Genomic DNA, 12,685 nt, shown 5'->3' on the forward strand with positions numbered 1-12,685 from the left:
CTTCACTGGAGATACTCACATGCCTAAAGCGAAGCACATACCTAGGTCTAGTGCTGCCATGGGCATCTCCAGGCTGGTTTCTGTGCTCACCGTGCAGCTCTACCATTTGCACAAGTAACACCTTTGGTCAGTGCCTGCAAGTTGAAAGAGAGCTATCACCTTCCGATGTCTTCTTTATCCAAAAACATCTCAGGATGTTGCAGCCTAAAGAAATGCTGCTATAAGCAGTATCCCAGATGAATGAAACAGAGAGGATTGAGAAAAAAATCATTTTATTTTCCTGCTTGCTTACTTCTTGCATTTATAACACCTTGCCTATTGTCAGAATAGCAGGAAGAGTTTTCCACTTAATACTTTTTCAACATGCGTGAGAGAGGAAAACAGTTTAAAACCAGAAATAATCATTCTAAAACTTCCATAAAATTCCAGGGAATACAGGAAATATAGATCCTGTATTGACCTACATTTCCTTGGCTTAATGTTGACCAGTCTTCAAGTGAAAAGAAAAGAGAAACATTAGAGAACATTTAGTAATGAAATTAATCTCATACATAAGTATTTGCAGACGTGGGAGCTTGCATTTTATCTGTTGATAATGACCAAAATGGATGTCTTTGGCAAAACTTTGACTGATTTGGTTTATAGTGAGAATTTGCCTGGCATGCTCAGTTTTGGGGAGCTGGATCTAGGTTCCATCAGTATCTTTTTACCCTCTCTAGGGGCTTATACAGAGAATTACTTACTGGTTTGCAAAATCTGGTCCTTTACGCACGTATGACTGCATCAAATTGTATCACGTGTCTTCTATGTGGCCATGAAGAAGAAGAACACAGTTCTAAAACACTTTTTAGTTAATGTCATTAAATATGAGCTATTTCCCAGATGTGGTTTAGAATGTGTTGCATTTTATGCACAATACTTGTTTTAGTACGTTTTTAAAGATAAAGAAAAGTATTCTGTGACAAAGTCAGTCGTAAGTCAGGGCTGGATTTGGCTCATTATCATTAAAGAATCTGCATTTTTAAGTTAACTTTAGAATAACATTGTTGATTCTGTAATGATGTAAGTATATGATATTTGCCAAAAGCTGTATTTCATAAGGCTGCTTTAGGATACAGCCCAACTCATAAGAATTTTGATAGGAGATTATTCCTTTCAATAACTTTCATAATTTAATTAGACTCATGTGCTGATTATGAATTTAATACTATGGAGAATGAAGTCAACGTTAAAATCCCATTATTTTAAATTAGGCAGAAGCACACCCATACTGTGTAGCCAGGAAATATTTGCACACATAACAATATGACTATGCTGACAGAAATATATTTCTTCGTACACACAGACAAAATCAAATTGTCCTTGTACTATTATTTAAAATTTACCTGTTGTATTCCGATGGGAGCTATTAACAGTGCTGTGTAACATCCAGACAGAAGGCAACTTTAACATACCAGCAAGGACTCAGGTGAGTTTAAAGTTTAACTTTCAGTTTAGGAACATGTTGAAGTCAAATCAAACAAGAAGTGTCTAGGTGCTGAGCCAAACCAAAAGTGATTACTCCAGCGATGTAGTTTTATGTTTCACTTTCCTCTACCTGATGCCTAAGGGCCTTTTCAGCACGTGGTCTCAAGGCAAAATACAAAGTTAAAATGTGTTTTTTGTAAGTATGCCTTCTGATTTTGGTCAGTTCTGTTGGATTTATTTAACCTCTAAGGTCCTCATTAGGACCAGAAATGCTGCACCAAGAACTGGACCCGGAGGGCAGCAGGAAAGAGGGGAACAGTGGGACAGAGCCTGTCAGACCTGTGATGAGCACATCAGAAGCAAGGGACTGGAAGGCAATGCTTTTGTTTCAGGTTAAGTAGCGGTACTTGCCCTGCCTGCATGCCCATCCTGCTTGTGGAGGACCAGGCAAGGCCAGTGGCACTGGCCCAGGTGCCAGTTTGGTCGTAGCCATGAGCCTGCACCAGCCCGTCATAGATATGGTGACTGTGTCTGCCCTCGGTCTGGCAGGGGTGTTTTTAATAGCATGCTCATTATACAGAAATATTTTCATTTGACAGACAATTTAAATGATCCTATAAAAGCTGCAATTACCATCAGGACAAATCCAGCTCTGATTGACTCCCACGTTAGCTCCCAAAGTTTGACTCCCAAGGAAGAGACAAGAAAGATTTTACCCTTTCTTTCTTCTTTCTTACGTACGTTCTTCCCCTGGTATCTGCCTCCCATGTTAATACCCTGAAGAACGTCTCAAACTCCAGCTGTCTTAATCTGCCCCAAAAGCCACTGTTGAAATAGGAAGCACTATTACCTTCACTTTACTGATGAGGGACCAAGGAACAAAGAAAACGACTGCCTTGTCTAAGGTAAGACAAGGAGGAAACCTCTAGAGAAGCAGAGGGAAGAAAGTAGGTCTAAAATGGAATTCTTTTTCTGAAGGTCCAAAGATCCTGAAGGATTTTTTTTTTCTGTCTAAATAGGTCACAGAGGCAACCCTCATGTGAAAATAAAATTAAATCCACAGGTTTTAAATTGGGACCTTGAGTTATGAAGCTGATTCTGAAACTGTTTCCTTTTGCCTATGTTTTCATGCTAAGTGGTACATGAGTAGCTTGTTTGCATTGCTAGCTGCTCACATAACCTGCTTGCAAAGGTTACTTGCAATTCAGGGTTACTTATGCAATTCATATCCTGGCCATCCTGGTCACCGAATGCAGCAGGTCAGCTCGGTCACCTCAGACAAGTCAGGCTGTGAGCTTAGCTGGACACTTGGAGGCACCCAGGTCACCAACTCTGCAACCTCAGAGCCCTGAGACATAAAGGACCAGTGCCGTGAGGCTCCTAGAAGGGACACTGGAAGTGGTGCAGAAAGGTTCTCCACGGGTTGGGTGCTTTCAGTTTCCTCTGAATGTGCAAGCTTAGGCAGGTCTTTTAAATCTCAAATTAGTTTTTACTGCTTTTCTCAGAGCTAAAATGTATTGCAAATGTTTTGCTGGTATATGCTTTAATGGCAGTAATGATGTAATAACCGTTAACATTATTTATCTTAGAAGACTGCAGTGTGTCTCACCGCACACATCCTATTGGCATTAATCAGGGAAGAGGCCTATCCCAACACAAACATGTCAGGGATGGAGGTGTGGCTGGAGATGAAAAGGAAAGGCTGCTCCTTTTTAGGAAGGAAAGGAAGGTCTCCAGCCCCTCACCCCAGCTGGGCTGGCCTCTTGCTAGGCGTGGGCTCACCTTTGTTCCCAGCCTCCCCCCGCACCTGCGCAAGACCCAGCTCACTTCACTTCATGTGTGTTTGGAGATGCCCAGTCTGGGAATCCTCAGCCTGGCCTCCTCTTAAAGTTAATGGCAGCGCAGAGGAAAACATCTGACAATGTAATCCAGCTCATCTAAGACATGAAACATTTCCTTTTCCTTCATATATTACATATGAGATGCATGACATAAATGCTTCTTCTCTGGGTCTGTCAGCTGAATACTGGTAGTTCGACAAGAAGAACCCAGCTTTTTGCCTGAGTGCTGTGAGGAAAACACCGAGGCAAGTGCAAGAGAGAGGTTTCAAACCAATTATCTGGATCAAATCTCAATGGAAATATTCCTGCTAAATGTTGGTACCTGCAGCTTTGTCTAAGAGACTTTGAAGTAGTTCATTTTTATTTCAAGAGAGAATGCAGACAAAATCCACAGATAAAAATATAAAACCCCAACCCTTATGCAGCTCCTAATTTTCTCCTAAATTTCTTGGCTCAAGACTGCTGATCCTTCTTCCCATTATGAAAGGTAACATTAAAGACATCACTGTATAGTTCTCTCCCTTTCTTCAGAATAAAGGTGCTGCAAAGTTTATATGGATAATTTCACTAGCTGTGGTAATTATCAGCTTCATTAAAGTGTCATTAAAGGCAGGGCTAATGAGAAACATTTGGACTACTGATCTATTTCTGAGATGGTGTTGTTGGAGATGGTTGTTAAATGGACACCTGGCTGAAGGACTATCTTGTTTCTCTTTGCTGTGCCTATCTTGGTAGTTCCAACGGTCTGGTAAACATTTACTTTACGTGGAACATTTAAAACCTACACGGGGCATTGAAAATTACCATTTTTGAAATAGAAACTTTTATTTTTTTCTGTCTTGAGTGTATACCACACATAAGCCTTTCATGGGTAGGAAGTGGCCTTTTAGAGGGATTCAGAGCTGGTTCTACCTGCCCTGCCACGGCTGCCCGGTCTCAGAGCCGACCCACCACTTTGAATATGTGCAGATGAATTATAAAGGCTGCAGAGGCTGAATCTGCAATTCAGATTGCCAGGCCAAGTGCAGGCATCTGGAGGCAGGACTGAGGTGAGGCTGGACCCCTGGCAGGGCACACAAGAGACCTGCACGTGGTGGTGGCCAGAACACACCACACAAGGGACCTGCACGCGGTGGTGGCGTACCTGGGGCCTGATGCAGGACGCGGGTGGCCAAGCTCTGAGGGCGGCTGAGAGGTGCGTCAGGTGTAGCATGAGCTGCTGGAGATGGAAGATGTCTGCAGGGACAGAAATGCCAGTTTGGACAGAGGGGGTGGAGTGTGTCTTGTGGACAATGAGACTCACCTTGGATGTCTGCAGGTTTCCTGAGCAGGGTGACAGTACCAAGCGTACCTCCACACCGTGTGGCCTGAGACACCCGCAAGTAGGCACCTCTGTGAGGGTGTCCTCATCACGCAGCTGAGCTCTGCCCACGGGGTCTGGAGCAGAAAAACAGCAGAGATATCACATGGGTGAGATTGCTATGGAAAAGAGTGGGGGATTCAGAGACAGAGCTGCATGGAGTGCTGGAAAAGGGAAGAGGGGCAGATTGCACTGAGCAGGGATCAGAGGAGAAGGAAAAGCTGTGATCACAGACATGAAACTAAAGTAAGTTTGCAAGAAGAGGGCTGTAGCTGCCACGAAGCCTAACTAGTCACTTGGTGGGGAGCTGATGGGTTGAGCCAGCTGATGGCACAGCACAAGCTTTGTTGAGAACAACTCCATTTGTGAATCCCTGGTGTATACTGCAGGGCTTGCTGGAATAAGGGAGGAAAGCTCACACTGGGCATACAAAAATCTGGAACTGATATATTGCGTTTGAATAAGATTACATTAATTAATCGTCCTCTTAGGAAAACTGACAGGCCCTGACAGATGGGATCTACCCAATGGCATCAATCTTCCCCCCGTGACGGTAGCTGTGCGTGGGCCGCACGAATCCACCTTGGCACATGGCCAGCAGCTCCAGCCCTCACGACGGAGCACAGCCCTCATGACAGAGCGCAGGTCTCAACACAGCAGCCTCACGGCATTTGCGAAGGCGACGGGAGCCAGGGAATTCAAGTGAAACCACTTGTTAAATTCTACTTGACCTCTTCCTTAATTTGCAATAGGGATGTTGCGTTTCCCTGGGAAGACAAGAGTGGGACAATAATGTGTCTTTCCTCAGATATTAAAAAATATAGTGTGGATATATTTTCATGAGTATGTTTGTGGTCATATTTTGTATTCCACTTTCCCAGTAAGATACATTTTATTAGAGAGAGCTGATATAAATTAACACAGACCTGGCACTGGGTAGATTTGCTAAATAACAAAGCCGGGGAATGATAAGGTTTTCTAAATAAAACTGAAATAGGGATAAATTGTCATTCCTTTCTTATTTTTCTTTTATTACTGAAAATGAAAATGGATTCTGAGGACTGTCTGTTTTCAGGGCATTATGTTCTGATTTCTGTGCAGGATATGATCACGCCTGAATTCAGCATCCTGCACAAGCCTGTGCAGACACCCCAGCACTGTGCACACAGGAACATGACAGATGCCTCACAACAAGATGGGCTTCTCATCTTTACACAACAGTTTCTGCCTTTTCTTAGAAAAATAATTTTTCATTGTCAGCTTTTGGAAATAAAGCAGATGTCTCAACAACTTCCCCAGATTTTTCAAAACTGAGGTGATAAATATCCCAATGACATTTAGATATTTTAAAAGAAAATGCGTTTCAGGACGTAGTACCAAGAAAACTATGACACTGCCACCTCGTGGATTCCGAGATAATATCTACATCATATTATTTGTGTATTGGCATAAACATGCATGGCACGCCATGGTCAAATAATAGCTCATTTCTTTCCCACAGAATTTTGCTATAGAGCATCCAAATTTTTGTAAATATTTAGGTACCTAATGATATAGATGGGCATCCTACTATGATATATGTAAACACCTTTGTAAGTTAAGTTCCTAATACTTTCTTTCTGTTTAAGAGGTATATTCTCACCGAAACAGTGTTTTAAAAGCAATATTGGTCTAAACATGCCACTGACTCAGTTCCACTATACCAGCACTGAAACTTAATGCTATACTGAGATGCAGTGATTCCTACAAATTGTGCTTGGGATTAAATTCTTCTAAAATTGTTGAAGGCTGTTAATACAGGGAATAAAGGACTTGTCCATGTGTAATTGTTTATTGTAGTTTAAACTGAATTTCCCAACTCACCTCTAAAACAGTCTGGGGTATACACACTTGAGGAATCTTTTCATCTCTGGTATATTAGTATATAAATAACATGGACTAAGAAGTACTCTATAGTACTAGAGCAAATGAATCAATCAAAAGGGAGAAAAAAGCAAAAACCAAAAGAATCTCTTTTATTCTGAAGGGTCTGAATTGTTCCTTCAACACATTTTCAGCAACTGCCTACTAAATCATGGCACAAGGAAAAAAATAAATAAAACCTACAAAATATATTATAGCAGCTTAAGTGCTGTCCTTGGGTTTTAAGTTTGATGAGAGCTGCACCAGGATGACAAAATCCTGTACCTGTGTGTGCCGTTATATGACGCAGAGTTTCTCACAAAACATTGCTGGAGAGTGATGTGCAGCACAAACCCATTCTGAGACCAAATTATTGGCAGCTGTAACAAGCCAGTGATATCAATATTTGTATCGAGACAGTTTGTCTCTTTAGGGGGATGAAAAAATAGCCCTTCTGCATGTTTCAAAATCAGATATGGAAACATTTGTGAAAAAAAGAACTGTTGTGCTGTACAAAGACAAAGCAGAAGCTAGGGGAAGGGCCATAAACCCCTCAAATAAACAATGCCTGAAGACTGGTTTAGTACTAAAATGGGAAAACAGTCACCATCACTGGCATAAACTCCATTATGGTTCATATTTAAGACTAGACAGTGATTCATACTGTTTCACTAGACTCAGCATGCTGCAAACGGCACTTGAAATAATTAACACTTAGAATTAAACTACTTAGATTTCACATCATCAAACATTTAACTTTCTGTAATTCCCTCTGCAGCTGTGATTTATTTGCATTTATTATTTTCTCTATTTACCAGTTCTCTGTTGCTTTTTAAGTTGCTCATACTTCCTTCTTCTGTAAGTCTGAACACTGGCCTATTGTTTTGTTTTTAGCTCTTGCATCTTACTCATACTCACACTTCTGCTGGCTAGTTTTAAAAATGCATTGCAACAAATATGGTCCTCAAATTGCTGAAAGGAGTTTTCTGTTTATTTATTTTAATCATTGCTGTAGCCTTACTTGGTATTCATAACGTGCTTACTCATTACTGCAGTTTGATTGTTTAATATTGGCAAGAATATCACTAAATATATTTTTCCTATTTCTCTCACAAAAAATATTCATTTTGTTTTGATTAGGTTTAAGAAAAAACACACATGAAGAGGAAGTCTCATTGTATCCAAAATCTTGTATCAAGAAATATAGATCAGAGTCCTCAATGTGACAAAGTTAGTGAATTTGTAGAGACAAAGGCCCAACAGATAACTCAAGAAAAAAAGGACCTGTGAAATATTAGAAAATTCACCAGCTTTGATGAAAATGCACTTCGAAGTAAGGTTACACTGGAAAACTTTAGAAAGTATTTATAAACAAAGCAATGAAATAGAGATCCAAAGGGAGACACCAACTGCCTAATTATATAAAAAGTTCTGTACTGGATCAGGACAAGACCCCTCAAAACTTGTCAGACTTCTAACAGTCACCCAGAGCGTGTGTTTGGGGAAGAAGAATAAGGACAAGGCAAACAAGCAGGGATGTTTTCCCTAGTTTTCCTGCCCAAACTTCCTGAGCCAGCTGTTGATTCCTCTGGCTTTCGTTCTTGATGGATATTCCTTCTATGAACCTTTCTTATCACTTTCTGTATTTTTCACACTTCTGGCCTTCACAGTGTCCTCTGCCAATGAGTTCCACTATTTAACTAGAATCTGTGTGGGAAAAAAAAAAAAAAAGCCCATGTACTCTTGTTTTAATCCCTCTGCCTCTTGGTTTCATTTATCTTTTCTGATTCCTGCATTTTGAAAAATAATGAACAATTCTCTTTATATTTTTTTTTCTCTGTGATGCTTACACTTCTTTGTACCTCTTGTGTTTTGCCCTCATTGTCCTTTTTCTAGGCTGGCAAATCCTAGTCAATTTAGTCACTTTTTTGAGCACCATCTTTGTCACTGTATTCAAAACTTTCTCTAGTGCTGCTCTGTTTTAATGAGAGTCCCAGAAGTCTCTGAAAGCAAACATTTTGAGAACCAATAAGCTTTCCTTAATAATAAAATGTTTCAGATTCTGAAGATATGCATGTTTCTTTTACAAGATATTTTCATTTCAACATTAGCTCAAGAGTTTGTCACTCAGGTCTCAGAACCCAAATTAATGCAAGCTGGGTGTGAACTGTACGCTCAAACGTGCATAATTGTTTCTTCATTGTTTTTACAACTTGTGCATGGATCTGGCTGCATAATTCCTAGCCCCGTGCTTTCTCAGTCAATTTGGGGAGAATCTGTTTATCCCTCAAGGGAAATTATGGGAAAGTACTGGCAGACTATCAGCTTTCGCCTGAGTTAGTCAGCATCCTTGCTGCTAAGTACAAGTTAAAGGAAAATATGGGTCTAACTGTAGTCTGCAGTGGAATAATTTATTTGCTCTCAAGGTAATACTAAAGTAAGGTAAGCTATTTTTGTTTGTTTGTGTGTGTAGGTGGAAGGTAGGGCTAAAATCTGAATGAGAGCTTTGCTTTATTCTGCTGTGTCTTTAGAGGGCATTTTGGTGAAAATTTTCACTAACTTTTGGAAAATACTGCTATTATTACCCTTGCTGTGCTTGGTATTTGTCAAAATAGTAACAGCAGGAAGACTGCCCAGAGAACACTTGGGTTAAAGTGTGGAGTAAAGACAGAATGTGCTGGTCAACAGCTCTGTATGGAGCAGGGGGCTCAGAAGAAACCAAGTGCTCGGGTCCACCTCCTGTTGATACCCACCAGAGTTGTTAAGCTGCCGTAGGCCCCCCATTCAGTTGATGAGCTGTTTTTCATAGAGCTCATCACCTCAGAATTCAAAACATAAAGCTCAAGCTTCTGTAATTGCTGAAAATGAGATTCTCCTCACCTAATCTTAAAGAGTGCAAAAGCCTGGTATGTAATGTAAACTAGTGAAATCCTATCTGTAGTCAGTGAAGGAAGGTGTACGCATCTCTGCCTAATTTAGTCTTTCCTTATGCTCTCAGCAGCCTGGACAGCAGCTGTAGAGTTGACTTTTTAGAAAGTAAGAATTGATGCCAGTTGAATCCCATCCTGAATGCCATTGTGGAATAATATTCAGATGGAAAACAAACTCACTTATAAAGGCTACTTCAACAGATGAGAAGCCTAAGGGGAAACCTGAGTCAACCTTGCCAGTCACATTATTCTCCTCGAGGCAGCTGGAGTCAGCTCTTAAGTGCACTCTTCAGTCGAAGTGCACAATCGAGGAGGAGAACGATGGTCATAACTCAGGCTTAAAAAAAGGTCCAAGCCAGAAAGATGGAAATTAAAAAGATAAATCAGCAATGATTCTCAGAGAGCAGATACCAAACATAGTACGTGGCTCTGCGGTCCTGCAGCTTCGCTTTTCCTTTGGCATTTTGCAAAACCAGGACTTACTTCCCTGAGACTCAGTGCGTGGACGTCTATATATGTGCACCGGCATGGCTAGTTCAGAGGCAGGATGAAGCGAGGTGCCGCAAGCAGCATCCCCAGAAAGCTCCAGCTCTTTGCCTTCATTACCTGCCCCTGGGGCACACCTCACCTGCCAGCAGGGTTCAGGGTGATGGAGCTGCGTGGCTGTGCTGCCAGGTGGGGCTCCGCGATGACTTCGTCTTGGGACATTGGCTCTCGGCTCGAGGCAGATTGCCAGCACTGCAAAACAGAAACAAGCCCGTGTGTGCAACACTTCACGTAAGCTGAAGGAACTACCACGGTACTTTGGACCATATAAAAGTCTGTTTGGAGGCATGATGACACCATAAATTCCAGAAAGAACCTTATGGGGCAAAAATACAGAAAAAAAAAAAAAAACTAACAAAATAAATGCAAGACTGCAGGCAAAAACGAAAGCCAAAACAAACTGTAATAACTGTTAGAACTAAAAAAATAGTTTTTTTGCAGAGTTTGATTTTTTTTTTTATGATGGAGCACTGGGCTTTAAACAATATTTTGGAGAAATGTGAGACTTGGAAATCATTTTGGAAGTAGATTAGAAAAAGATTTCAGCATCTTGCTTGTTTATCACAAGCAAGACATCTCAGTTTAAGGAGAACCTCTTATTTTTCCGAGTTTCTTTGAAACAGCGCCAAGAAACCTGCACATAGATATTCCATTATAAGGTTCACAGAAGATGTCGTAAGATACGGCTTGGGACTAGAGGGAGTGCCATCAGCCTGTTTACATGCCAGCGTTTCTTTACTTGAAATTACCTTTATGCTTAGTTCTCCAAATACTTATATATATTTGTTGTTCTGAGGGAAGGAATGGATCTCACTGCATGGTTGCTTATGCAGTCTGGCTTTGTTTGAATGTGAAGACTAGAGAAGCTGTTATATAGGCACATAATCTAATCCTGCAGTTATTATTTAATGGCTTTTTGTATCGCTGAAGTTCTGATTACATTTCAGCTGTTAGGATGCAATTAAGTTCACGGATAAGATTGTGTCCGCTACTGGTTAGCCCGTCTTGCTTTTCACAGAAGAAAATGTTGTTACTCTGAGAAATGCAGTTTTAGGCAGTCATTGCATAAAAAGTTTTGAGATTTATTTATAGCCTTGAAACAGGGAGGGGTTGTTTAAGATTGTACTCCCTGAAGCAATGTCACTGTAAGCACGAATTTTTCTTTCTGAAGAACATAATTACATTCTCCCTAATGCGGTTGCACCACTGACCTGCGGTGCTCAGACAGAGGAACTATACCTCAGAGCAAAGAGCTGTCCCACCTGGAAGTGCTCAAGGTAGATATGGGAAGGAACAAGGTGTGACTGTTTCTGTGGTCTGAACACATCCACTAAAAACTGAGCTAAGGCTCTTGAAGTAATTTCAGGAGACAGCAGCTGATGGTTGGTTGTACCCAGGACTGAACCTCTTCATGCTTTCCAAAACACAGCTTAATGATCAGGGTCCTCAGCAATAAGGGACTGGGCTTGTAATGAGCCTCAGCACGAGCTGTAAAACGGGCAAGAACCTTAAGGACTTTGACCTCTTTTAGCCCTTTCCCCTTAGCTCTGTTGTCAGTACTCAACATAATTAAGTTAAACATCCTCAGTGAAGACAGTGGGGATGTACCCTATGCTTACAGCATCCCCAAGACATCCAGAAATCATTTATTCTCCTTTCTCAGGATGTTACTTTTTTTTTAATCTGATCACATGATATACATGGAGTTTTTGGAGGTCAGCACAGTTTGATTTTGTACTATGATAGTAAAAATATACATTTGTGTTGTGTCCAAAAAAACATACATTTTTGTGTCAGATCCATTGTAACATGATCCTTTATTCTTGCTGGCATCTCCCTGCTTGTTTGGATAAGCCTCAAAAGCAAGGGCGAGACAGTAATCAACCATATTATCAGAAAGAGGTGGATTGCAGGTAGTCCTCCAGAGTCTCCTGGCACAGGAGATGGCAGAGGTCTCTCAGTCAGGTCCCATCTGCATGGCCACCTTCCAGACTGTCCCATCGCTGGCTCCCAGGCTTCTTGCCTGCCCCTCTGAACTTTTTCAAAGGTCCCAAGGCTGAGTTACAAGCTATGTGCACTCACTGCTTCCCTGTTTTCTCATGAGCATCCAGCACATGCTTGGTGGAAATGCTGGGGCCATTGCACCCACTCTTCAGAACTGGCCAGCTTGCCTGGTAAGGGGTGTTACACACCACCAGGGCATCTCCATGTCCAGGGAAGGCTGGAGTCAGCCGACTACCTTCTCTGAGGTGGTTTGGCTTTCCTACCATGACCCCTACCCACAAAGCACATGAATAGAAATCTTATTTATTTCTCATACGACGTGCATTATATCCAAGATATATTAGCTTGCTTTCAAACAGAAATGAAAACGTATACTGCACGGCTATAGTCTTACTGTTTATGTGATAAAACACCCCTAAAGTGCTGAAATGAAATGAAATAGAAGAGTGCAGTTCAACATTATGGAAGAAAAGTATAGAGTAATTAGAGTTTACATTCTGAAGCTGGGAATTGGCTCAGAGATGGATAAAACATTACCATGACGTATTCCTGTTGATTTCAGTCAAGACAATTTATTCTGCCTATCCATAGTCTGTTTTAAAACGTACCTTTATTTTTCTCCTTCTACCGGTTTT

At 41.2% G+C, this 12,685-nt stretch overlaps 1 long non-coding RNA gene across 2 annotated transcripts in view; it reads right to left on the bottom strand.

Annotated features, from left to right (window-relative positions):
• Positions 1 to 255: 255 nt before the first annotated feature.
• The window catches only part of LOC106042062 (uncharacterized), a 28,279-nt gene continuing 15,849 nt past the window's right edge, over positions 256 to 12,685 (bottom strand). For both annotated transcript variants that reach the window (XR_001210897.3, XR_001210898.3), the window contains exons 4-5: positions 10,129 to 10,238; positions 256 to 4,745 (exon numbers count right to left, since the gene is read on the bottom strand). This is a non-coding gene — a long non-coding RNA (uncharacterized lncRNA). The remainder of the gene's footprint in view (positions 4,746 to 10,128; positions 10,239 to 12,685) is intronic.

Source organism: Anser cygnoides, chromosome 1 (assembly GCF_040182565.1).
Source record: "Anser cygnoides isolate HZ-2024a breed goose chromosome 1, Taihu_goose_T2T_genome, whole genome shotgun sequence".
Classification (NCBI taxonomy): Eukaryota; Metazoa; Chordata; class Aves; order Anseriformes; family Anatidae; genus Anser; species Anser cygnoides.